This window comes from Pseudorca crassidens, chromosome 11 (assembly GCF_039906515.1).
Source record: "Pseudorca crassidens isolate mPseCra1 chromosome 11, mPseCra1.hap1, whole genome shotgun sequence".
Classification (NCBI taxonomy): domain Eukaryota; kingdom Metazoa; phylum Chordata; class Mammalia; order Artiodactyla; family Delphinidae; genus Pseudorca; species Pseudorca crassidens.
The window spans coordinates 28,533,966-28,556,719 of NC_090306.1; the positions used below are offsets into that span (position 1 = coordinate 28,533,966).

At 49.6% G+C, this 22,754-nt stretch overlaps 1 long non-coding RNA gene across 1 annotated transcript in view; it reads left to right on the plus strand.

Annotated features, from left to right (window-relative positions):
- LOC137201781 (uncharacterized) overlaps positions 1–18,010 on the plus strand; it is a 42,932-nt gene extending 24,922 nt beyond the window's left edge. Inside the window, exons 5-9 of the long non-coding RNA XR_010932319.1 lie at positions 9,717–9,807; positions 10,780–13,847; positions 14,319–14,451; positions 14,879–15,609; positions 16,311–18,010. This is a non-coding gene — a long non-coding RNA (uncharacterized lncRNA). The remainder of the gene's footprint in view (positions 1–9,716; positions 9,808–10,779; positions 13,848–14,318; positions 14,452–14,878; positions 15,610–16,310) is intronic.
- The last annotated feature ends 4,744 nt before the right edge of the window (positions 18,011–22,754 follow it).

The following is a 22,754-nucleotide window of genomic DNA, read 5'->3' on the forward strand; positions in this document are numbered from 1 at the left end:
TATTGGGGACAGGTACAGAAGGCACAGGGCTTGAACTTGTGCTCTGGAGGGGCAGCCTCTGGTGTGACTAGAGGGTAGTGTGAAAGGGCAAAGAAGTCATACATTGATTTTCAGCAAATATTTGTATAACACCTTCTAAGTTGAAGGCACTGTTCTAGGAAGTAGGAAGAGAACAAAGTTCTTGCCCTTACGTACTTTCCATTCTAGTGGGGGAGAGAGATGAATAAATAAGTCAATATATGGAGTGTCAAGCGGTGGTAAATGCTTTGGAGAATAACAAAAGAAGATGAAGAGGTGAGGGAATGTGGTAGGTGATCAGGGAAGTCCCCTCTATTAAGATGTCGATTGAGCAGAGCCTTGAAGTGAGAAACAAGCCATTGGCTATCTGGGAGAGTGGAGATGGGGTGGGAGGGTGTGTTCTGGGAGAGTGGAGATGGGGTGGGAGGGTGTGTTCTGGGAGAGTGGAGATGGGGTGGGAGGGTGTGTTCTGAAGCAGAAGGAAGAGTAGGTGCAAAGTCCCTGAGGCACGACTGTGCTTGGCATGTTTGAGGACTAGTAAGGAAGCCAGTGTGGCTGGACAGGGGAAAGTGAGTGAGGGCAGGGCAGTAGAGGATGAGATCAGGGGAGGCTGGCAGGGCAAAGGAGGGAGGTGGATGATGTAGGTCCTTGTAAGTCATAGTTTGAACATATAATTCAGTTGGAGAGACAGACTGATATTTGTTTATAAAGAGTTCTCAATGCTATGCTAACAACCTGGGCTGTATTCTGCGCTAAGTGAAGATGTTCAAGCAACAGAGCAATCCAGCCAAGTTTATATTTTAGAAAGATAACAGCGTCACTATCCAAGACACATTGTAGACTATGTATATAGTATGTGTATAGTGTGCTGCTCTTCTATAAACTACAGGATACCTGTTACGTACAAATACTTACATACAAGATACAAGTGCGAATGTAAGCACTTGGGAAATATCTGGAAGAACCACACAAGGAACTGGGAGAGTCGGACAACTTTCCATGTCCCGTATGATTGGAATTCTGCAGGGTACACACACGAACTAATGGACGTGTGCTACCAGCCTCCGGCTGAGGGAAATCGCAGGCATCAGAATCCTCTTTACTAATCAAGCGCGTTAATCCGCCTGCGTGATGACAGTCATCTCGACACGCGGTGGCGCATGCGCAGTAGAAGGAGATCCGCGAGCTGCGTGGGCTTGTGCCTAGGCGCCTGTGGTTCGTGGCCTTGTGCTGGCACCGGGGATGCCGGGTTGGCGACTTTGGCACTCCTGGCGTTGGGTGGGCGGTATCTTGGGGGTGACATGAGCCAGTTCGTCGGCCACGAGGAAGGGCGGGTGGAAAGCACATGCCGGAAAGGTAATACGCCTTGGCCCCTGGGCGTTGCCGGTGGAGCGTGGAGCTCTGAGCCCCTGGGCCTGGGCTTGTCACCTGTCACAGTGGCCCCCGCGCGCTGGCCCGTCCGCGCTGTGCTAGGGGGTACTGGTCGTCTCGCGGCTCGGTTCACAGTAGCTGAAAGGGACAGTGTGTGATGTTCTGATTTCTCCCCATCGTTTTAAAAGGGAGGCTCTGGCCATTGCTCCTCGGGTAAAATGCAGAGGGACTGCTTTTTAAGATGGGCATGTCGGTGTTGGGGACCCTCCTTAATTACCAGGATGGAATCCCCTTCAGTTCCTCAAGCTGTGTTGTTTAGGCACAGAAAATGTGAGTAACAGTTACTGGAACTAAGTTTGAGTGAAAAAACGCACCGGTACCGCCGAATTTTCCATCGAAACAGTTGATCTGTGTTGTCTCTTGGAATTATAAAGGGCGTACTGTTGCTTCCTAACCGGTGTCCTTTGAGAGCTCTACCTCTGTACGTTCAAATGATTAATTTTGAGGCTTTGCTCATATGTGTAGTAAACGCTTTAATTCCCTAAGACCTTCCTTTCCTCCATCTCATACCCCGTTAAGCCCGCTTCAGTTTATCTCCTGAATTTCTTCTGAATCTGTCAACTCTTCCTCAACATCCTAATACTGAACTTGCCTGTCTGTTGCAATTAGGTCCTAACTAGTGTCCATGTATCTTGTTTCCTTTCAATCCATTCTTCACACAAGAAACCTTAAAAGCAAGTTGGGACATTGCTCATAAACATGGCTCAAAAACATTGTTTCGAGAATAGAAAACAAACTGTTGGCCTTTAACACTGCGTGGTCTAGAATCCTGTCTGCTTCTCTGCTATGTGGACTCCAGCTTGGTGCCTCTCCAACTTTAATATGGGTATGCCTCTCTTATGGATCTTGTTAAATGCAGGCTGTAATTCAGTAGTTCTGGGTGGGGCCTGGATTCTGTGCTTCTAATGAGCTCCTAGGTCACGGTGACCCTGAGAGCAAGGGTCCAGCTCCTGCCTTTCTCCCTTCTTTCTGGAAGAGCAGGACGTCTGCCCCCCCGGGAGGAGAAAACATCCGCAACATGACTAGTAGTAACCAGCTTCCCTCACAGGCAAGGGACCTTTACCACTGCTCCCTACCATTTTGTCTGAGGCGCAACAAGCCAAAACACTGACATGCTGAGGTTTGCAGCAAAGAGGAGGTTTATTCACAAGGCAGCCAAGCGAGGAAGTGACGTGACAATAGGTCTCAAATCCGCCTCCCCAAAGGCGCAAGGGGCTTGGGGTATCTATGGGATAAAGAATAAAGAAGCAGGGCAGTATGAGGCATGGGGAGCATGAGGAAAGGTGATTGGAAAAAGGTGTGCTCATCATTGTTCTGAGCTGGCGTAACTAGGCTACGGGGCTCAGCACATTCTCAGGCTGTAGTTTTCGGCCCTCTGATGGCAGGAGGTCAAAAGGCACTGGCCCAGGTGGAAGATAGGTGGTCCTCTCCAGTCTTAACCAGCTCAGCCTAACTAGACACAGCTGATTCCAAGTTCCTGGACAATACCCGGGGCAAACATCTTATTGCTTATGCTACATGCTATTTGGAGGGCGTGCAAGTGTTCAAGCTACCTTGAGGAGTGAAGACAGGATTTGACTAATCCTTACACATGGTTTCACCTCCAGATGAGCAGAAGAGGCCTGTAGGCTGAATCTGGCTCCTGGCACCTGGAATTGGAGGCAGATGGTTTAAAAACAGGCTCTCCCACCCTCTATGTTATCTTAGGTAGATAGACTATTGAACCTTCCTGTGCCTGTTTCTCCACCAGCAGCATGGGGACACTCAGAGTCCCTCTCTTGGGGGCTGTTATGGGGGTTCAGTGAGATAATAGATGCATGCACAGGCACACGGGAGACACCCAGTGTGTGTTAGCTTCGTGCTTACTTTTATTAGGAGACCAGTATTGTTAGAAGATTTCTGGTTTGGACAACAAATTAGGTAGGTGGTCATTACTATAGTTTATGCAACAGCAGTTCGCATTACCATTTGCAAAAAAGCAGTTGGTTGTCCAATGGGGATTATAAACATGCATTTACCATGAGCTACTGAACAGATACTTTACACAGTAACTACTTCACGTACTATTTAAGATCAGTTCTCTATGTTGTCTTAAGCAGTTGTTAACCCCCAATTTCGTGAATAGTACCAAGTAAGTCACTTGAACATCAGCTAGAGCAATCTGTTTCACTTAGCAAGCCTAAAGCTATAGTTCAACAATTTTATTTACTGTTCTGTGACAAAAATTACTCTCAACAGCTATGCCCTGGATAAGTAATCAGCTAAAGCTAGTTTGACTGACCAAATCTGATTTACTGAGTTAATAAGCCAGTTGATTTAGAAAGGTCTAATGCATATTTCTCATGCATTCGGCATTAAACTGTTTCCCGTGCCTAAAATGTCTTTTTTCCCATTCGTACATATCCAAATTCCTACTTCTGTGCCGTAGGGCTTGGCTGAACTACACCTGCCTTTAGTGAAACTTTTCTCACCTGCACAATTGGAGATAATTTTAGTCTCCTCAAGACTCCCATGGGGTTACCTCTGTTGTGACACTTGACGATTTGGTGGCATATTTTATTTTATTTTATTTTATTTTATTTTAAATAGCCTTCCGTTACTCCGTGCACATCAAACAGTAAATGCTTTCTCCTAGTAAAGGTGCATAACAATTTTCTGAACTCTTCTGCTCTGGGCAAGATTCATAAATACACCAGGCAAACATAGTGAAAGAGGAGACAGTACTTGTGTTATATTCAGTTGGGTCTTGATACCTAAGTGTGACTCTTAACCAAGGATTATGCAGTAATTAAGGACACAGGTTAAAGTTGTTTAGAGTGTGTCCTAAAGTCTCACTGGCAGAATTTAAATCTCTACTCTGGAAATTGTAGACCTGAGACAAATTACTTCCCTAAACTTCATTTCCTACATCTGAGAAAGATAATAGTATCTACCTTGTAGTAGACTGAATAATACCGTTGCCCCCAAATGTCCACCTTCTAATCCCCAGAACCTGTGAATGTCACCTTAAATGGCAGAAGGGACTTTGCCAATGGGATGAAAGTAAGGGTTTTGAGATGGGGAGATTCTTCTGGACTACCTGGATGGACCCAGATGTAACCACTGGTGTTCTCGTAAGAGAGAGGCAGAGGGAGTTTTTACTCCAAAGAGAATGTGATGATGAAGTTGGGGTTGGATTGATGTGGCCAGAAGTCAAGGAATGCTGTCAAGGAAACAGATTCTCCCTTAGAGCCTCTAGAAGGTGGATGGACGGCCTTGTCAACTCCTGGTTCCAGCCCAGGGAAACTGGTTTTGGACCTCTGTCTTCCAGAACCATAAGAGAATGAGTGTGTTTTGTTTTACGCAAGCTCATTGGTAGTAATTTGTTACAGCAGCCATAGGGAACTAATGCGTACCTCATAGGAACTATTTCTCCAATTAAAATGTGTGACTGGAAACACACTTGGTGGCATGTCTGACACACGGTAGGTATGCTACTATGGGTAGTTCGTGGAAACTAAAGCCTTGGTTTTTGAGGAATCATCAAAACCAGTACAATGGTTGCCATGTTTCTCCTTGTTCATCCTGGTGACAAACCTGTAGAGAGAGCTCCATCCTTTCCCACAGGACACCCACCCCTAGTACTTACAGGGAAGAGGTTATGTCTCACTTCAGGCACCTTCCTCTTTTCCTTTCTACTTTTTTTTTTCATTAATCTTCATCCAACTGGCCTTTCTAAGTTAAAAAAAAAAAAAAAAGACAAAACCATTTCTCAATGGATTCAGATACTACCCCAAGTTAATATTCCAACCATGTTCTTGTTCTTCTGGGTCTCATCACCAGAAATTTCTGAGCTGAAATCCTCTCTAGTTTCTAGGATCAGTCACTTTCTAATTTCTCCCTTCTCAAGTTCAGAGTCTTGTCAGTTTAGTCCCTTCCCTAACCACAACATCTATTACGGTGACACAGCAAAGTGATGAAAGTCTCGACAGTCTGGTTTTCATCCTGGGTTTCTGCCCGCTACTTACTGTGTGGCATTAGACAAGCTATTCAACCCCTCTGGGCCTCAGTTTCCCCCAAAAAAGGTGAATATTATGAACATTACCTACCTATAGGGTTGCCATTATGAGGATTAAGTGAGTTAATATTTGCTAAGCACTTAGAATATTACTTGTTATAGTCTAAGCACTACAGTTGTGCTTGTTAATAATAATAAATGCAATTCCAAGTGTATAACTTACTCAACTTTCTGTCATAACTTTGAAGTGTTGGTCTATCTGTTGGCCAGCGTTGCAGGTAAATGAGTCGAGGCATGGGCTGAGGCATTGCTACCAGTGAGTGGTGTGTTCCCAGAACTAGGAACAGCCGTGTGAAATAGGTAGTGGTTCTACTTGGAGACGGGGCAGACTGGAAAATGACAGCCCTGGGAAGGAGGTGTGGTGTCCATAGGTTTGGTGTCAGAGCTGCTGCCTGCTGAAGCACCGATGCCGGCCTAAGCGTAAATGGGGGGAGGGGGGCTGGGGAAAACAGGGGCAGAATGGAAAGGGAAAACAGGGGAAGAACGGAGAAAGATAGCCTAGGGAGGAGGTGTGGTGTCCATAGCTTCGGGGTCAGAGGTGCTGCCTGCTGCAGCACCGATGACACCCGAAGCCGTAAATGGGGTGCTGGGGAAAAGAGGGGCAGAATGGAAAGGGATAACAGGGGCAGAACGGAAAACCATAGCCTGGGAAGGAGGTGTGGTGTCCATAGCTTCGGGGTCAGAGGTGCTGCCCGCTGCAGCACCGATGACACCCGAAGCCGTAAATGGGGTGCTGAGGAAAAGAGGGGCAGAATGGAAAGGGAAAACGGGCAGAACGGAAAATGATAGCCTGGGAAGGAGGTGTGGTGTCCATAGCTTTGGGGTGAGATGGGCTGCCTGCGTGATCTGAGAAGAGCGAGTGAAAGTGGGAGAGCTTCTCCCTAGCTGCTAACTCTTCTCAAGATCTAGCACGCACTGAACACTGGCCGGCTCAGCCTGGGTGTTGACATTGCATTGTACGTGTCACAGAGCAAGGGCGGGCGGGTCAGGGGTGGGCTGGGGGCCCCACACAAGCCCAGCCCCTGGAGAAACCCGGCCCGAGGGCAAAGAGCCCGACCCCTTCTGGACTTTCTAGCGGCTGGGACTTGTCGCTGTGGGTGGCAGGTGTTTGGCACCGGATGGGCCACCATGCGGAGACTGTTGGGGACTGTGGAAGCCGCCTCCTCCAGAGCTCACCCTGCCTGGGCACCGGCTCTGCAGACCCCTCAGCCCTGGGTATGTATCGGCCAGCCCTTCCCCGCAACGGGGCCCAGAGGCCAGAGCCTGCCCAGAGCTGAGTGGAGGAGGCACCCAGAGCTTGCCAGGCTGTGGCCCGCCTCCTCTGTGGACCTCCCCAGCTTGTCCGTGAGCCCTGGAGACAGGAGCGCCTTCTCCAGGGCTGCTGAGCTGCCAGCATCACCATGAGCCAGGTGGTGAAGGTTTCTGAGCAGGGGATGCAGAGCCCTGACGCGACTGGATGCTGCACCCCACGATGTCCCTTCCTGGCAGATAGGTTCTTTCTTCACTTGTTTTTCGAAATTTGGTGAAAGAACATTTAAACCTTCGACTGTTCTTCAGGGTATACAGATGGTAGTGGCTTAGCCGGGATTCGAAGCAAGCCTGTGTGATTCCAGAGCTCGTGCTCTGGACTCTGGTGCCTCCTTGTCATATATGCTTCATGTGTTACTTTTTCTTTTTTTTCTTGAAGTCCTTATGATACTTAGCCCTAAGTGCCATACCTGTAACGAACACATACACTGCCCTGTAGGAGGTGTTCTTTTGTTCAACGCGTGAATTGGTCATCCACCACACTGGGTTCTAATCTCAGAAGATAGGTCAGGGACCACCAGTTGTCAGCATAGCACCATCCCACATTTCTAATTGAGGCTTGCAGCCTAGATTTTTCCCTTTGGTCTAGTTTGAAGGATCCAGGTATGTAAAGCTTATATTCTAGATAAATCAGGGGCTATCCTGAAAGGAATTCATCAATGAATTATTCTGTATGGATTAGAAGCCAGTTTCTCTGGCCTTCCTGGAGTATATCCAGTAAGGCATCTCATTCATGTCTGGAAAGCAAATATATCATTTATTGCAACTTCAGCGTGGAGCGATGTATTGGTTTAAAATAAAGTACGATCAACACAATTTGGTCATTGTGAGTATGCCGGCTGGGTCCACTCTTTACTACACATATGTAACTCTAGAGCTTCTTACGCCCCATAGAGGAGACATACTCTTGTGTGTCTAGGACAAGGGAAACATGTGTTGTTATTCAGGAGCTGGAAGCTACAGCATGACAGGAAGGAATTGAAAAATCCTGGTCTTGGTCTACACATCACTTTACCTTGTTCGAATCTTGTTTCTTTGGCTTGCTTCATTGGAGTGTTTTCTCTCTCCTGGGACTGACATTGTGTGTTATATATCAGGCATGTAACATGTAGAAGTTTCAGAACCCAGAATCATATAGATCAGTAAAAATTGATATATTTTTGTTTATTTAAAATCACACTGGGCATAATTCATATATTCCAAAAGTAGTTTGACCCTCTGCTCATGAGATTCTTTTTATGGTATGTCAAAGCAAATTTGGACTTCCATCCCCAATAAACTTTGAGGTTGGAGGACACAAAAGCTTTTGCTCAGACCTAAATTCTGTCTGAAAAGAAAGGGTAACTATTATAAGCCCTTTCTAACCTCTCCAGGAGCAGAAATGATTTACAGCTATGGCATTGAACCCTAATTTCTTGATCTCATTTGAGAAGAGTTCAGTAAGAAACAGTGTCTTGATTTTTGTTTGTTGGTTCCCTGTTTTCTTGTCTTGCTTACCAACAATCCACTGTAATACATGAGTGAGTATGGCAGCAGGCTGAGTGTTCCCTGGAGCTCATTAAGTGAACGTTTTTTCCTGAAATGACTTTTGTCTCCTTGTTTTCAGCCCCTCTTCTTTCCTCTGTCCTTTACTATAACCAGGGCTCAGCAAAAACTGACTGGCTTTGTGCAGACCCTACTTAGGGTAGTCTTTTCTTCATTATTTTATTCATGGCCCCTCCATTTCATTGTTTGCCTTCTCGAAATGTGTTGAAATCTTTCTGTGGTTGATGACTTCCACAATGTCTTGGCTTTTATTGGTTGATTAATTTTGGTATTTCTACAGTTTTATTTAAACATGGTTTCAGGAGGACCAGAAAGTAAATATATTTCCTAGTCTGCCATCTTGAGCTGAAAATCCCTGTGGATTTTAGCATCCAATGTTCCCATGGGTAAAAAACCCAACCTTGGCATTAATAGATGTACACTCAAATTTCAGCTTTTCTTGAGCAATCACTAAGGATTTAATATGCGGTCACTTCTAATGGGAAAATAATAACTATCTCATGGCGTTGATTTGAGGATTAACTTAGATAACGGACAAGAAAATGCTTTGTAAGGTTTTAAAATCTATAAAAAACGTTTTTTGTTATTATTTGATTTGTTGCTATTTCAACTTTAGCTGACAGTTGTTTGTGACCTTGCTTATGTGAGAAAATGCCTTCTGGTTTATTGTTTTGAAAGCCAGATTATATTTTTCAATAGCTCAATGGAAATGGCATCATTTGTGAAGTTGAAGGGTGAAGGCATAAATGTTTCTTGACATTTGAGTCAACTATTGGTCTTCTGGGGCTTGTCCTTATTCTCCTGCAGTCTCTAATCAACATGGCATCCAGAGAGATCCTGTTAAAACATAAGTCAGATCATGTCACTCAAGTCTCTTCAATGGCTTCTTCACAGGAAAAGCAAAGTCCTCAAAGTGCCTCCACAGCCCTAGAAATCTGGGCCTCTGTTTCCTCTCTGACTGTTTCCTTCTCCTCTCCACTTTGCTCCCTCTGTTTTCCACACACTGACATCCTTTCTGCTCCTTGGATACTCCGAGCCCACTCTTGCCTCATTGCCTTTCCATCTGACTGTTCCCTCTGCTTGTACTATTCACTTCCCAGATATGCACCTTGCTCCCTCTCACAACCTTAGGTTCCCTCGTAAATTTTATCTTCCCCAGAAAGCCCTCAGTGATCACTTAGTTTCAGATCGCAGCCTCCTCCTACCAGCTAACAATCTCCATCCCCCTTCCCTGCTTGCTGTTTTTCTCCAGCACTTACCTGATATACTAGTTATTCTACCCATTTATTCAATTTTTATTTACGTATTTACACTTATGATTTTATACTTGCTTCTTTACTTTTGTCTCTCCCCTCAGCTCGAGAGAGGCTATATTCATCTGTGTTAATCACTGCTGTGTTTCCTGAACATGCCTAGAAAACATACTGAAGAAGGGTGCCTGAAATTTGGTAAGGGATCCATCAATTTTCTTGGCTGAATGAAGAAATATGTTCATAAATTAATGAACAAATCTCTGGGGTTTCTGAATTAAGGACTAATGGGAAGAGGAAGGCAAACGGTTGGGACAGGGTACTGCAAGAAGTAGTAGTTGGAGTACTCTGATAGCTATCCTAATAGATAACATTTTGTTCATTTAAATAGTTTTAACGAGAGAGCTGGGAACTAGGGGCACACAGCATCGAGGTTTTATAATGCATTCTGTAGAGTTCTTTTCAAGTGTGTTCAAATATCATTGAAAATATATGCATGCATATAAACCTCTGTTACTTTATTTAGTGCTTTACAAGAGCCCCTCAAGGAAGGGGTAGTAGCAACTATCAGTATCCTTCATGATGAGCTTAATTTATTCAAAATTACATCATAATTTATTTGTAACTGTGAAACTAGACTTAGTTATTTAGTAGACCCCCCCTAGAAACCTATGACGTTAGTAAAACCAACAAAAATGTGTTCAGTTTCCAGTGATACACACACTACAGACTCAATTATGTGTCATCCATTTTAATGAAGGGAAGAAGTGATTTAACAAACACAGAGCAAACAGAATATGAAGTTGTGTCCTCCATTAATATTAGTAATGGATAAAGTGGGCTCCAACGCCTTCAAGGTAGCTTGAGACCCATCATCTGTGTCATGGGCAGGGGGATGCTCGGCCAGGATGTCTTTCTCTGTCACTGAGAAAAATTTCCATGATATATAATGATACTTACTGAAACAGATATGGGGCATTTGGGTAATTAGGAATCCGTTAGCATATTTTTCCGGAAGCCTTGACTACAAAACGAAGATAGTAGATTTGGACACTTCCAGCTATGCAGAAGTTGTTTGGGTATTCATCTTTTTGCCGAATGAAGTAAGCTTATTTCATCTCTGCAGCTTCCCATATACCATTTTCCCACCTCTGTTTTGTGTTTGGAAAGACTTTTAGAAATTAAAACTCAAGTTAAAAAGTGAGTGACGGGCTTCCCTGGTGGCTCAGTGGTTGAGAGTCCGCCTGCCGATGCAGGGGACACGGGTTCGTGCCCCGGTCCAGGAAGATCCCACATGCCGCGGAGCGGCTAGGCCCGTGAGCCATGGCCGCTGAGCCTGCGCGTCCGGAGCCTGTGCTCCGCAACGGGATAGGCCACAGCAGTGAGAGGCCCGTGTACCGCAAAAAAAGGAAAAGAAAGTGAGTGACAACTTAAATGATATATGGACTATTTTGCTGACTTACAAGAGCATGCAGAATTAAATATGACCCAGTTGAAATGTTAATTTTATTTTAATGTGTATATTGGGGTGGAGTCTTAAAGGTGCCAGAAAACAAGCATTCACCCATCCTGTTTGGAACTGCAGCACACAGGCACCTTCAGTTACCAGTTCTGTTCATTCCACAGAATCATCTTGGGAAAACATAACTGTTTTTTATGTACCTGGTATATATCTCAATTAGTTTGAAGAATTTCCCAAATACCTGTTAATATGTAGTTCTCCAATTCCAATCTTGCCACGTCCTGTACCAGTGACACAGCACATAGGAGTTTTATTTCTCTTTCTTTTTCTGGGTTGTTGAGAACCCAACGAAAGAACAATGGAATGGCATCAAAGAGATCAGGGTTCTTGACTCAGATTTGCCATCAAATAATAGTGTCCTCTTGGGAAAATTATAGTTATTCTAGGCCCCTTTCCTTTTCTTTACTTTGACAGAGCTGCACTAGATGACCCCAAGTAACACTGCGCTCTTTGCAGTAGTAGCTTAGACGTTATTGGTTTTCTGAAACAAATGAAGACAGTGACACAGGAAGCTGTGCAACATCTCTGTAACTATGTTTTCTTAGAGTTGCCTCCATTTTACAGATGATAAGATGGCTGAGCACAGAAGTAGGTGTTTTGACCAGAGGTTCCAGAGTAGATGGAACTGAACCACAAGTTTCCTTCATTCCTGAAGCTCACTTAGCCAAAACATAGGCTTCTGAATATTAAGCTGTAAAGCATATTATCAGTATGCTTCAAAAGAAGCGGTTCTTCTAGGATTTCTAATTAATAGCAGGCGGTTTTGAAATTCTTAGAAGATCATCTAATTTTGTGAGATTTACAGCTCTATTTTCCTGTCAAGCAAGTTGTATTAGTGCCAGACAATCACCTGAGCTTCTGGATGCTTCTCTGAACCTCTTGAATTTTTCTTCTTGCTATCTGAAATTCATGCCAGATAAGCCTTTTTGTAGAGAGCATGTACAGACTTGTCTATTTTCATATAAGAAAGCAATGCAGTGAGCCAGGTCGGGGGTTAAGCCCTCATTCTCAGAGTGGTGTTGAGCTCCTGGTGAGATATTATCATCATTTCCTCAGAATAGAAAAGCAGTTATCTCAAGTTTTTAATGCCATTAACTATTTATACATTTATGTATAATACATATATTTATTGTACCTACGAGGTGTGCTCTCTTTGGGAAGTACAAAGCTATTTGAGACGTAAGTTGTTCGGTTTTTTGTTTTCCCACAAATACTGTGACCCTTTGAGCAGGAAGGTCTATGTTTTACTAACATCTAGAACAAGCAGCTAACATGGTGTCTAAGATGTAGTCAATAAATATGAAATAGGTAAATGAACACATTTTTAAGGAAGGGCCAGGACACGAACAAATAGAAAATTTTCATTTTCAGTCACAAAGCCACAACAGACATAAAAATGATACAGACAACAAGTGCTACGGTCATTCAAAGAAGGCATAGAATTGATACAACAAGGATCTCCTCTATGGCACAGGGAACTGTACTCAATATTTTGTAATAACTTATAAGGGAAAAGAATCTGAAAACGGAATCACTGTGCTGTACACCTGAAACGGACACGACATTGTAAATCAACTATATTTCAATTAAAAACCAAACAAACAGACAACAGCAACAACAAAAAACCAGAGAGGTCATAGAAGTTCTTATGAGATTCCAGAAGAGAAGAGAAGAGAAGCCAAATGAGGATGGGAGAGGAGGCTTTTGAATCAGTTCAGAGGAGAAGTCACAGAGGAACTAGTCTTTGATCTGAACTTGAGATTAAGATTAAGATGAATTAATCTGAATTAATTAAGATTGCAACACAGGGATATTACAGATGAAGGTAATCACATAAACTTACTACACTGAAACTTGCAGAGGTTATGAGTGTTGTTCAAGATCCCAAAACAAGTGCATTGTGGAATCAGAATTTTAAGTGAGGCCTAATGAACTAAAAACAAAGAAACACAGAAACAAGCCCTTCCTGTGACACCACGTTGCCCTTGAAGTCGTCTTTTTTTGGCGGGTTGGCAGAAACTGGTTCCAGTGTTTCTTGCAGGAATGACTGGCCATAGGACTGGGCGTCGTAGCTTCCTGCCAGGCGGCCGAAGGTCGCAGGCAGGTGGGTCACTGGGACACACGCGGAGGGGCTCCTGCCCGGCTCCCTGGCCGCTCAGTGCCCCTGCCCCAGAGCGGGGGTGGGGGCCCCAAAGCAGCCTTGCCTGAGTCCCCTGCCACTAGAGAGAGTATTGGCCCAACACTTGTAGAAAACGGGGACCTCGCTGGCAGTTCAGTGGAGGGACACAAATCTTTGCCGACTTTCTGCGGAAGCTCACGAGGGTTCACTCCTAAGCCTCTTACAAGGTCAGCTGCCGAGGCTGCGAGAGATGAGTCAGGGCTCGCCCTCCACCACGGGGAGATCGCTGGTTAAAGCGCTCACGAGGGAGTGAACGGCGTGTCCGCACCGCCACGCATGGGCAGACCTCGTCGATGCCTTCTGTTCGGGGTATGAAGCCCTCTCCTGCCTCTTCCAGGCTCTCTAGAAAGCATGTGCAGAGCCTCCCACCCCACCCTCGGACTCCGCGGGCCACAGCTGGAGGGACCAGCCAAGGAACCGTGGCAGGAAGAGGCCAGAGGTCAGCGGGCCTCGGCCAGAGCCCGTCAGTCGGTCCCCATTCACACACTGCCAGACGATCCTCTTGACCTGGGCAGTAGCTGCCAACCGACCGCTGAGGTGAGCCCGGTGCGCGCTTGGCTACCTGGCATGGCTGGGAACCCCAGGATCTCCTGGCAGAGGCGGGCATTCTCCTGGGCCGGGTCCGCGGGCGTCTGCGTGTGCAGGGCCTGAACCACCTTGGCCAGGACGATCTGGCACAGGTTGAAGAGGCCTGGGGGGCGGGAGGAAGGAGACGGGGGGCTGGCACCGTGTCCAGGCCGCGCTTTCCAGCCGGGCAGACCGGAAGCCCCCTTCCCTTCCCTCGGTCCGGCCGCATCTGGGTTGGCCTCCCGGGACTTGATGAGCTTGTCCAGCAGCTCCTGAGGGACGGTGCTGCCCGTGCCCCACCAAGACTGGCAGCAGCGCCAGGGCCTCACAGGGCACGGCGCCCCCGGCCCCAGAGCCTTCCCTCTGGTTCTCATCACCGGCTGTCACCAGACTTGCATGCAACGTTCTTTTCTTTTCTCTTGTCTTCTTTACGTCCCTCAGCCACGCAATGCGGTGAAGCCCTGATGCTCGCTGCCGCGTCGATACACCCTGAGAACACGATGCTCAGCGAGAGAAGTCATACACAGAAGGACACACAGGGCGTGACCCCACTGAGGAGAAACGTCCAGAGCAGGTAGATCCACAGAGTCAGCGAGTGGGTTCCTGGTTGTCAGGGGCTGGCGAGGGGACGGAGTGATAGCTAAGGGCGTGAGGGACATTTCGGGGTGACGGAAATGGTCCAAAGCAGTAGTGACATCTGTACAGCTCAGTAAACTGTCCCCACACGCCCCGGTGCAGCCTGTGAGAGCATCGCTCTCAGGCTGAAGGGCTGACCACAGGAAGACTGAACGAGCAGTGGGTCCTGGGCCCAGACGCTCAGCTGGCGCCCCCCACGTGGGGAAGTCGCTGGGACTTGCTGAGCCTCCACGGAGACTGGCATCAGCCCCCGAGCTCACAGGGCACTGCGCCCCCAGCCCCAGAGCCTTCCCTCTGGTTCTCATCACCGGCTGTCAGCAGACTTGCAGGCAACGTTCCTTTCTTTTCTTTTGTCTTTTTTCAAGGCAACTCTTGAGTACATGTATTTAACATGCAGGGAACCAGCCCTGACTCCTTGATCTGGGTCTTCCAGCCTCTAGAGCCTCGAGGACATCCATTTCCGTTATTTACACGCCCAGTGCCTGGGGTTTGATGATGGAAGCTGACACCGAGGGCATCACCACGTGCGGGGTGATGTCAGTGAAAGAATCCCATGGCGAGGGCCTGCCTGAGGACCACGCACGCCCGGGCCCTCCCCGCCCCCTGCCTGCAGCCCTGCGCCTGGGAGCGGAGCTGGTGCATCGCGTGCCCGACGTCGTGGAAGTTGGTCTCCCGCTCATCATGCTGCAGCAGGGAGGGCAGGTTGGGCGTAGGCTTGGTGAAGTTGGCCACCATGGCCGCGATGGCAATCTGGCAGCTCCCATCGTGCTGTAGGTAGCCCGGCTGCAGGCCGAAGCAGGCCGCGTGCCCGGACTTCCCCACCCTGCGGAGGGACGTGGATGGGGCCCCGCTTCCACAGAGGAGCCCCGGCCCACGGCCGGCAGGTTCCCCCACGCACGCACCGAGGATAGAGGTCAGGTAGAACTTGCCGATGGATGACCTTGCCCGAGGCTGCGTCCCAGACCGTTTAGAGCCTCACGTCTTCGTGACACATGCTGGTGCCCTCCTCCAGGTCAAAGGTCAGCCCCAGCAGCTCCTGGGAGATGCCCAGCAGCCCGTGTGTGAGCGCCTGCATGGGGAAAGACTCATTGAGCAGGTACTGGTTCACGTGGTAGCGCGTCTCCTCCCCCTGGTTCATGTAGTAGCGCAGGTCCCAGGCGTTGATGGGGCCGTCAAAGTGCAGGCCCCGCCTCTGGCACTCGGCCTTCTTTAGCTCCAGGATCACGGCTGCTCCTGCTCCCCGAGGGGCTTCAGCTTCTGGGCCAGCTCACCTGCGGACGGAGGGGAGAGGCTCGGCTACGTCCCTGGGGCGGCCCCCCAGCCACCCCCGACCCCGCGCCCCTCGAGGCAGAATGAAGGGTCTGGGAAGGTGACCCCCAAGGGCTGACACAGTGGGGTCTCAGGCAGCACCACGTCCGGTCAAGGTCCGCCTGACCCCGTCCCCACTGGGACTCGGGGAGGCGGTGTTACCTAGGACAGTGGCCACCACCTGGCTGGTCTTGTCCATGTTCATCTCCAGCATGGAGTCGGCATGCGTGCGGAACCCCAGCAGGCGGGACTTCAGGGCCTGCAGCCTCACCAGCTCCCTGAGGATCACGCAGTTCTCCTGGAACCCAGAGATGGAAGGCGCTGGGGACCGAGGGCCACGCCCTCCCTGCGGGTCCTGGGCCAGGTCTCTGCAGGCAGGCAGGGCTCCCAGGCCACTGGCGGGCACAGCCAGTCCCCCTCCCTCCTCCTCCTGGCCCGGATTTCTAGACACTTTGGTGCTGTCCTAACACGTGGTCTTTATTAACACAGGTCCTTCTGGAGCCGGAAACGGCATGAACGTGATGGGCTCTAAGGCCAAGGGCAGGAAGAAATGCGGCCAGTCTTTCCAGGAGCCACCAAGGGGCCTCCCCGGGCTCAACAAGACAAACACAGCTGCCGTGCAGACAGTAGCTCAACCCCACGGCGCCCAAACACCCAGCCCCTGGACGGTGAGACACCTGTTGCTGCAGGTGGCCCGTGGCTCACTGATGAGGCCCGGCCCCAGGCGTACGCCACCTTCTCTGGGGCCACCTCTCCGGTCTGCAGTGGGGTTCTCCTGGGAGCCCCCAGTCACCACAGGACCAGCATGGCCTGTCTGTAGCCCAAGAAGGTGGGGACACAAGACTGTCCCCCGTGCCCCCCGCATCACCCGCGAGGCCGAGCGAGCACCAGTGGTGTCTGCGGGGAAGATGAAGGGCTCACGCACAGCCCCCATCTACAGAAGCACAGACTGCAGCCACATGCGCTATGGAACAAACACAAGTGTCCATGCAGGACCCGATGTCTGAATGTCAAGGCCACGCCCGGGCCACAGTGAGAAGGTGCATCCCCCATGCAAGCCACAGAGAGGGGATGGGGGGGCCATCTGCGATTCTGAGCTCATCGGGTATCACCCCAGAGGGAGAGGGAGAGGGAGAGAGGTAGACAGAAGTACAGAGGGAGAGAAAGAGAGAGGGAGGGAGAGACGGCTCTCCCTTCCCTGGGGGTTCTCTAGTGCAGCCAAGGCTGAAAACCACTGCATTTTGGGAGATGGGTCCTCGTGGAAGAGTTAAATAGTAGCTCATGGCATTATCGACACATACTAAAAAGGCCCCAAATCTTGGGGAGTCAGGGAGGGGAGTGTCGGCTGCCTCGTAAACGAGGAGAGATTGGGCATCAGGGGAGGTGCCTGTGCAGCCTGCGCCCAGGGCCCCGCAGACTTCATCTCCCAGCGGTGGTCCTGGGCTGGGACTTCTCTCCCAGCGGGGAGGTCAGGCTGTCCAAGCATCAACGTTGACTTCAGGGCTGATCTAAAAGGCGCCTGGTGTTTGTTGAAGCAGAAAAAAGAGAAAGCAGTAGGGAGAGGATGGGAGTGGGAGGGGGAGGGAGCCCCCCTCCTCAGCACTTCTACCGCTCTCCCTCTCTCTCTCCCTTTCTCCCTCTCTCCCTCTACCTCGCTGCCTCTCACTCTCCCTCTCCCTCCATCTCTCCCCCTGCCTCTCTCCCTCCCTCTCTTCCTGTCCCTCCTTCCCTGTCCCTCTCTCTCTCTCTCTCTCTCCCTCTTTCCCTCCCCCTCTCCCTCTCCCCCTTTCCCTCTCCCTCTCCCCCCTCCCTCTCTCTCTTCCTCTCTCCCTGTCCCTGTTTCCCTGTTCCGCACGCTCTGGCTCTACCTCTTTCCCTCTCCCTGTCCCTCCACCTCCTTCGCTCTCTGGAGAGGGAAGGAGGTGGAGGGAGAGGGAGAGAGAGATGGAGAGGGAGAGGGAGGGGGGAGAGGGAGAGAGTGATAGAGGGAGGGAGCGAAAGATGTCTCTACCTCCCTCCCTCTCTCCCTCTCCCTCCCTCCTTCTCCTCCCTCTCCCTCTCGCTCCAACTCTCCTTCTCCCTCCGTCTCCTCATCTCCCTCACTCCCTCCCAGAGAGGCAGAGATAAGGCAGAGGGAGAGAGGGAGAGGGAGAGATGGAGGGAGAGGGAGAGATGGAGGGAGAGGGAGAGGGAGGGAGAGGGAGAGGGAGGGAGAGAGGGAGAGAGGGAGAGGGAGAGAGGGAGAGAGAAAGAGGTCGCTTCCTCTCTCCCTCTCTCCCTCTCTCCTCCTTCTCTCCCTCTCTCCCTCTCCCTCTCTCTCTCTCCCTGTCCCTGTTTCCCTGTTCCGGTCTCCCTCTCCCTCTCTCCCTCTCCCTTGTCTCTGCCTCTGCCTCCATCTCTCCCTCTCTGAGAGGGAGTGAGGGCGAGGGAGAGATGGAGGGAGAGGGAGTGACAGAGGGAGGAAGAGGGAGAGAGGAAGGGAAAGGGCGAGGGAAGGAGAGGGGGAGACGGAGGGTGAGAGAGGGAGAGTCGGAGGAGAGAGGGAGAGGGAGGGAAGAAGAGACCATTTTCCCTCTCCCGCTCTCCCTCTCTCCCTCTCTATCTCTCTCTCCCTCTCTTTCTTCCTCTCTCCCTCTCCCTCTCTCCCTCTCCCTTATCTCTGCCTCTCCATCTCTCCCTATGTGGGAAGGAGTGAGGGAGATGGAGACATGGAGGGAGAGGGAGAGTTGGTGGAAGAGGGAGAGGGAGGAGAAGGAGAGAGGGAGGGAGAGAGGGAGAGACGTCTTCGCTCCCTCCCTCTATCCCTCTCTCCCTTTCCCCCCCTCTCTCCCTCTCCCCCCTCCCTCTCCTGCTCTCCCTCTCCCTCTTTCCCTCTCTCCCTCCACCTCCTTCTGTCTCTGGAGAGGGAAGGAGGTGGAGGGAGAGGGAGAGGGAAAGAGGGAGAGGGAGAGCGGAACAGGGAAACAGGGACAGGGAGAGAGGGAGGGAGAGGGAGAGAAGGACAGAGGGAGGGAGAGGGAGAGAAGGAGGACAGAGGGAGAGGGAGGAAGGAAGAGACCTCTCTCCCTCTCCCTCTCCCCCCCCCTCCTCTCCATATCTCTCTCCCTCTCTTCCTCTCCCTCCCTCTCCCTCCATCTCTCCCTCTCCCTCTCTCTCTCTCTCCCTTGTCTCTGCCTCTCCATCTCTCCCTCTCTGGGAGGGAGTGAGGGAGATGGAGAGATGGAGGGAGCGGGAGAGTTGGAGGGAGACGGAGAGGGAGGAGAAGGAGGGAGGGAGAGGGAGAGAGGGATAGAGTGAGGGAGGGAGAGAGGGATAAAGGGAGTGAGGGATGGAGGGAGAGAGAGACGTCTTTCGCTCCCTCCCTCTATTCCTCTCTCCCTCTCTCCCCTCTCTCTCCCTCTCCCCCCCCCCCCCCCCGCTCTCTCTCCCTGTCCCTCCACCTCCTTCCCTCTCCAGAGAGGGAAGGAGGTGGAGGGACAGGGAGAGGGAAAGAGGTAGAGGGAGGGCGTGCAGAACAGGGGAACAGGGACAGGGAGAGAGGAAGGGAGAGAGGGACAGGGAAGAGGGACGGGGGAGGCGGGAAGAGGGAGGGGGAGGCGGGAGAGAGACGGGGGAGAGGGAGGAGGTAGAGGGAGGGGGAGGGGAGAGGGAGAGGGATGTGGGAGAGCGAGGGGGAGACGGAGGTGGAGAGGGAGTTGGGAGAGGGACGGGGAGAGGGATGGGGAGGGGGAGAGGAAGGGGGAGGGAGAGGGAAGAGAGAGAGAGAGAGGGACAGAGGGAGAGGGAGAGAGGGAGGGGGAGAGGGACGAGAGGAAGCAGGGAGAAAAGAGAGAACACACCATCTACATTTCTGTCAAATGACACCGGGGATCCTTACACAACCAGGAGAAAATAACACAGCGAGGCTCTTTCTCAGCTGGAACTGGAACTGCAGATGGGGCCAAACACAGGGTGGCCACACGTGTCCAGCTGCCGCCCCAGCCCCCTGAGTCTGGTCACCAGGGCTCTGAGTGTTTGCTCCAGGGACCTGGGGTTCACCCTGTCACCCTGGAGGTCGGGCCTAGACAGCAGGACCCCGGGCTGGACACATAGAGGGAAAAGCATCCCCACAGGACAGCTTGTGCGAGCCGATTCAGCTGCGAGATTCTAGAGGCCCGGGATCACCCTGTGGCCCATGAAACCCAGGAGCCAGGAGGGTCTTGCATCGGGATTCCTGTCCGTTGGACTGTAACGTTTATGTAAGGAATCTTGGAAACAGTGGTAACAAGACTGAATTCGAACGAGCTTTAGGATATTATGGACCACTCCGAAGTGTGTGGGTTGCTAAAAACCCTCCCGGCTTCGCCCTTGTTGAAAATGAAGATCCCCGAGATGCAGCGGATGCTGTCTGAGAACTAGACGGGAGAACGCTCTGTGGCTGCCGAGTAAGAGTGGACCTGTCGAATGGGGAAAGGAGAAGTTGAAATCGTGGCCGCCTCCTTCTTGGGGTCGTCGCCCTCGAGATGATTATCAGAGGAGGAGTCCTCCCCCTCACCACAGATCTCCAAGACGGAGAAGCTTCTCCCGCAGCCGGAGCAGGTCCCTTTAGTAGATATAGGAGAAGAGAGAGATCACCGTCCCAGGAGAGAAATCGCAAGCCGTCCTGATCTTTCTCTAGGTCTCCTAGCCGATCCAGGTCAAATGAAAGGAAATAGCAGACCACTTTGCAAGAGGAGTGGTGCACAGGAAATAACTTCATTTGACAGGAGTATGTACAGAAAATGCAAGTTTCGTTTGAGACTTCCGAAGCTTGATGCACTTTTTAAATGTTTTAGCTGTTCACATTTGTTTGTCTCTTGGGACAGTGACACATAAAGGTGTCATTCTCTATGGTTTGAAATGGGTCATATGAGGCATGTAATATGAAGAATTGTTTCTTTACAATGTTCTCTTAAGCAAAATTGAATTTGCTTTGAATTATTGGTCTTGCCTAGACTGATAATAAAACTCTAACCCCTGCCCACCCAAAGTGTGATGTTTATTATTATGGAAACAACACTGGCAAACGTTGAAAAGACTTTCTGTAGCTGGGATATGGTATGCAGCTGTAGTTAAGCAAGCAGTCTTTAAAAGGTGCTGTGAACACAAGCCAGCAGGTAGAAATGAAAGCCGCACCCTTACCCTAGATTAGAGGTTTAAGAATTCCACTAGTCTTCACACTGGACAAGAGGTTGTCCAGTGAGTTTAGAATCTAAGAAGTTTCAAGGAAGTTAGTTTCCCTTTGAGTTAGGTCATAAGTCCCCTCTGTGATTACTGTACATGAATACATAGCTCTTTGTAATGTTTTCTGGAAGTTGAGATTATCAAGATACCAATGTCCTGCCAGATGAAGAGTATATTGTAGAGCTGAACTTTGAGTTACTGTGCAATTTTTTTTTTCATGCTGTCATTTGTAATATGTTTTGTGAGACTCCTTGGGATTAAAGTTTTGGTTCCAAAAGGAACAAAGAAGAAAAGAAAAGGATCCACCTGCCAATGCAGGGGACACGGGTCCGAGCCCTGGTCCGGGAAGATCCCATGTGCCGCAGATCAACTAAGCCCGTGGGCCACAACTATTGAGCCTGCGCTCTAGATCCTGGGAGCCACAACTACTGAGCCCCCATGCCACAACTACAGAAGCCCGCACAGCTAGAGCCCATGCTCCGAAAGAAGCCACTGTAATGAGAAGCACGTGCCCGCAACAAAGAGGAGCCCCTGCTCGCCGCAACTAGAGAAAGCCTGTGTGCAGCAATGAAGACCCAACGCAGCAAAAAAAAAAAAAAAAAAAAGACGATACTGGCCAGGTGATCAAGGGTAAAATTGTTTGTCACAAGTCCCGTTGATGGTGTGTATCCTTGATGGTGTGTATCCTTGATGATGTGACCTGAGGAGAATGACATTTTTATCTGTGTCTGGATCTTCCGCCCCAAACCCCATAACTCCAGTCCAACCATAAGAAAAACATCAGAAAACCAACAGACAAACAAATTGAGGGACAAAATACCTGACCAGTCCTCCTCAAAACTTTCAAGGTATCAAAACCCAGGGACGTCTGAGAAATGTCACAGCCCAGAGGAGACTGGGACAGAAAAAGGCTGTTAGGGGAAAGCTAGGGAAATTCTAATAAAGTGTGGACTTTAGTTAATAATAACGTATCCATCTCGGTTCCTTAGTTGGATAAGCATGTCGTACTAACGTACTAAAGTACTAACGTGTTGGAAATAGGGTTACTGGGTCGGGGGTCCACAGCACTCTGTACACTCTGTACAGATCTTTGCAACTTCTTTGTAACTCTAAACTATTCTAAAATTAAGCAACTACTAAACAGAGATAAGAATGTTATTTCCCTGATTTGAACATGCCTGAGTTTGTTTTCATGGTCACGTTTGTGCTATCTGGATGTGTCTTGGAATCAGTAGCAAAGGAGAGTTGCCAGCCCCTGGGAAGATGCGGCTGGTTTGCAGCTGGCTTGCTCTGGAGCTGAAGACCACGGTGGGAAGTCTGCAGCCTCGGGCTGCACTTAGAACCATGGGAGGGGATGGGCCAGCTCAGTTAGGGATGGAACCTATAAATAAAACCCTTTTTCTTTTCCATTATGGCTTATCACAGGATATTGAATAGAGTTCCCTGTGCTAGACAGTAGGACCTTGTAGCTTATCCATCCTATATTTAATAGTTTGCGTCTGCTAACCCCAAACTCCCAATCCAACCCTCCCTCCCTCTTTCTCCCCCTTGGCAACCACAAGTCTGTTCTCTATGTCTGTGAGTCTGTTTTTGTTTCGTAGACAAGTTCATTTGTGTCGTATTTTAGATTTCACATATAAGAGAGATCATATATGTGTCTTTCTCTTCTGACTTACTTCACTTAGTATGATAATCTCTAGGTCCATCCACGACGTTGCTGCAAATAGCATT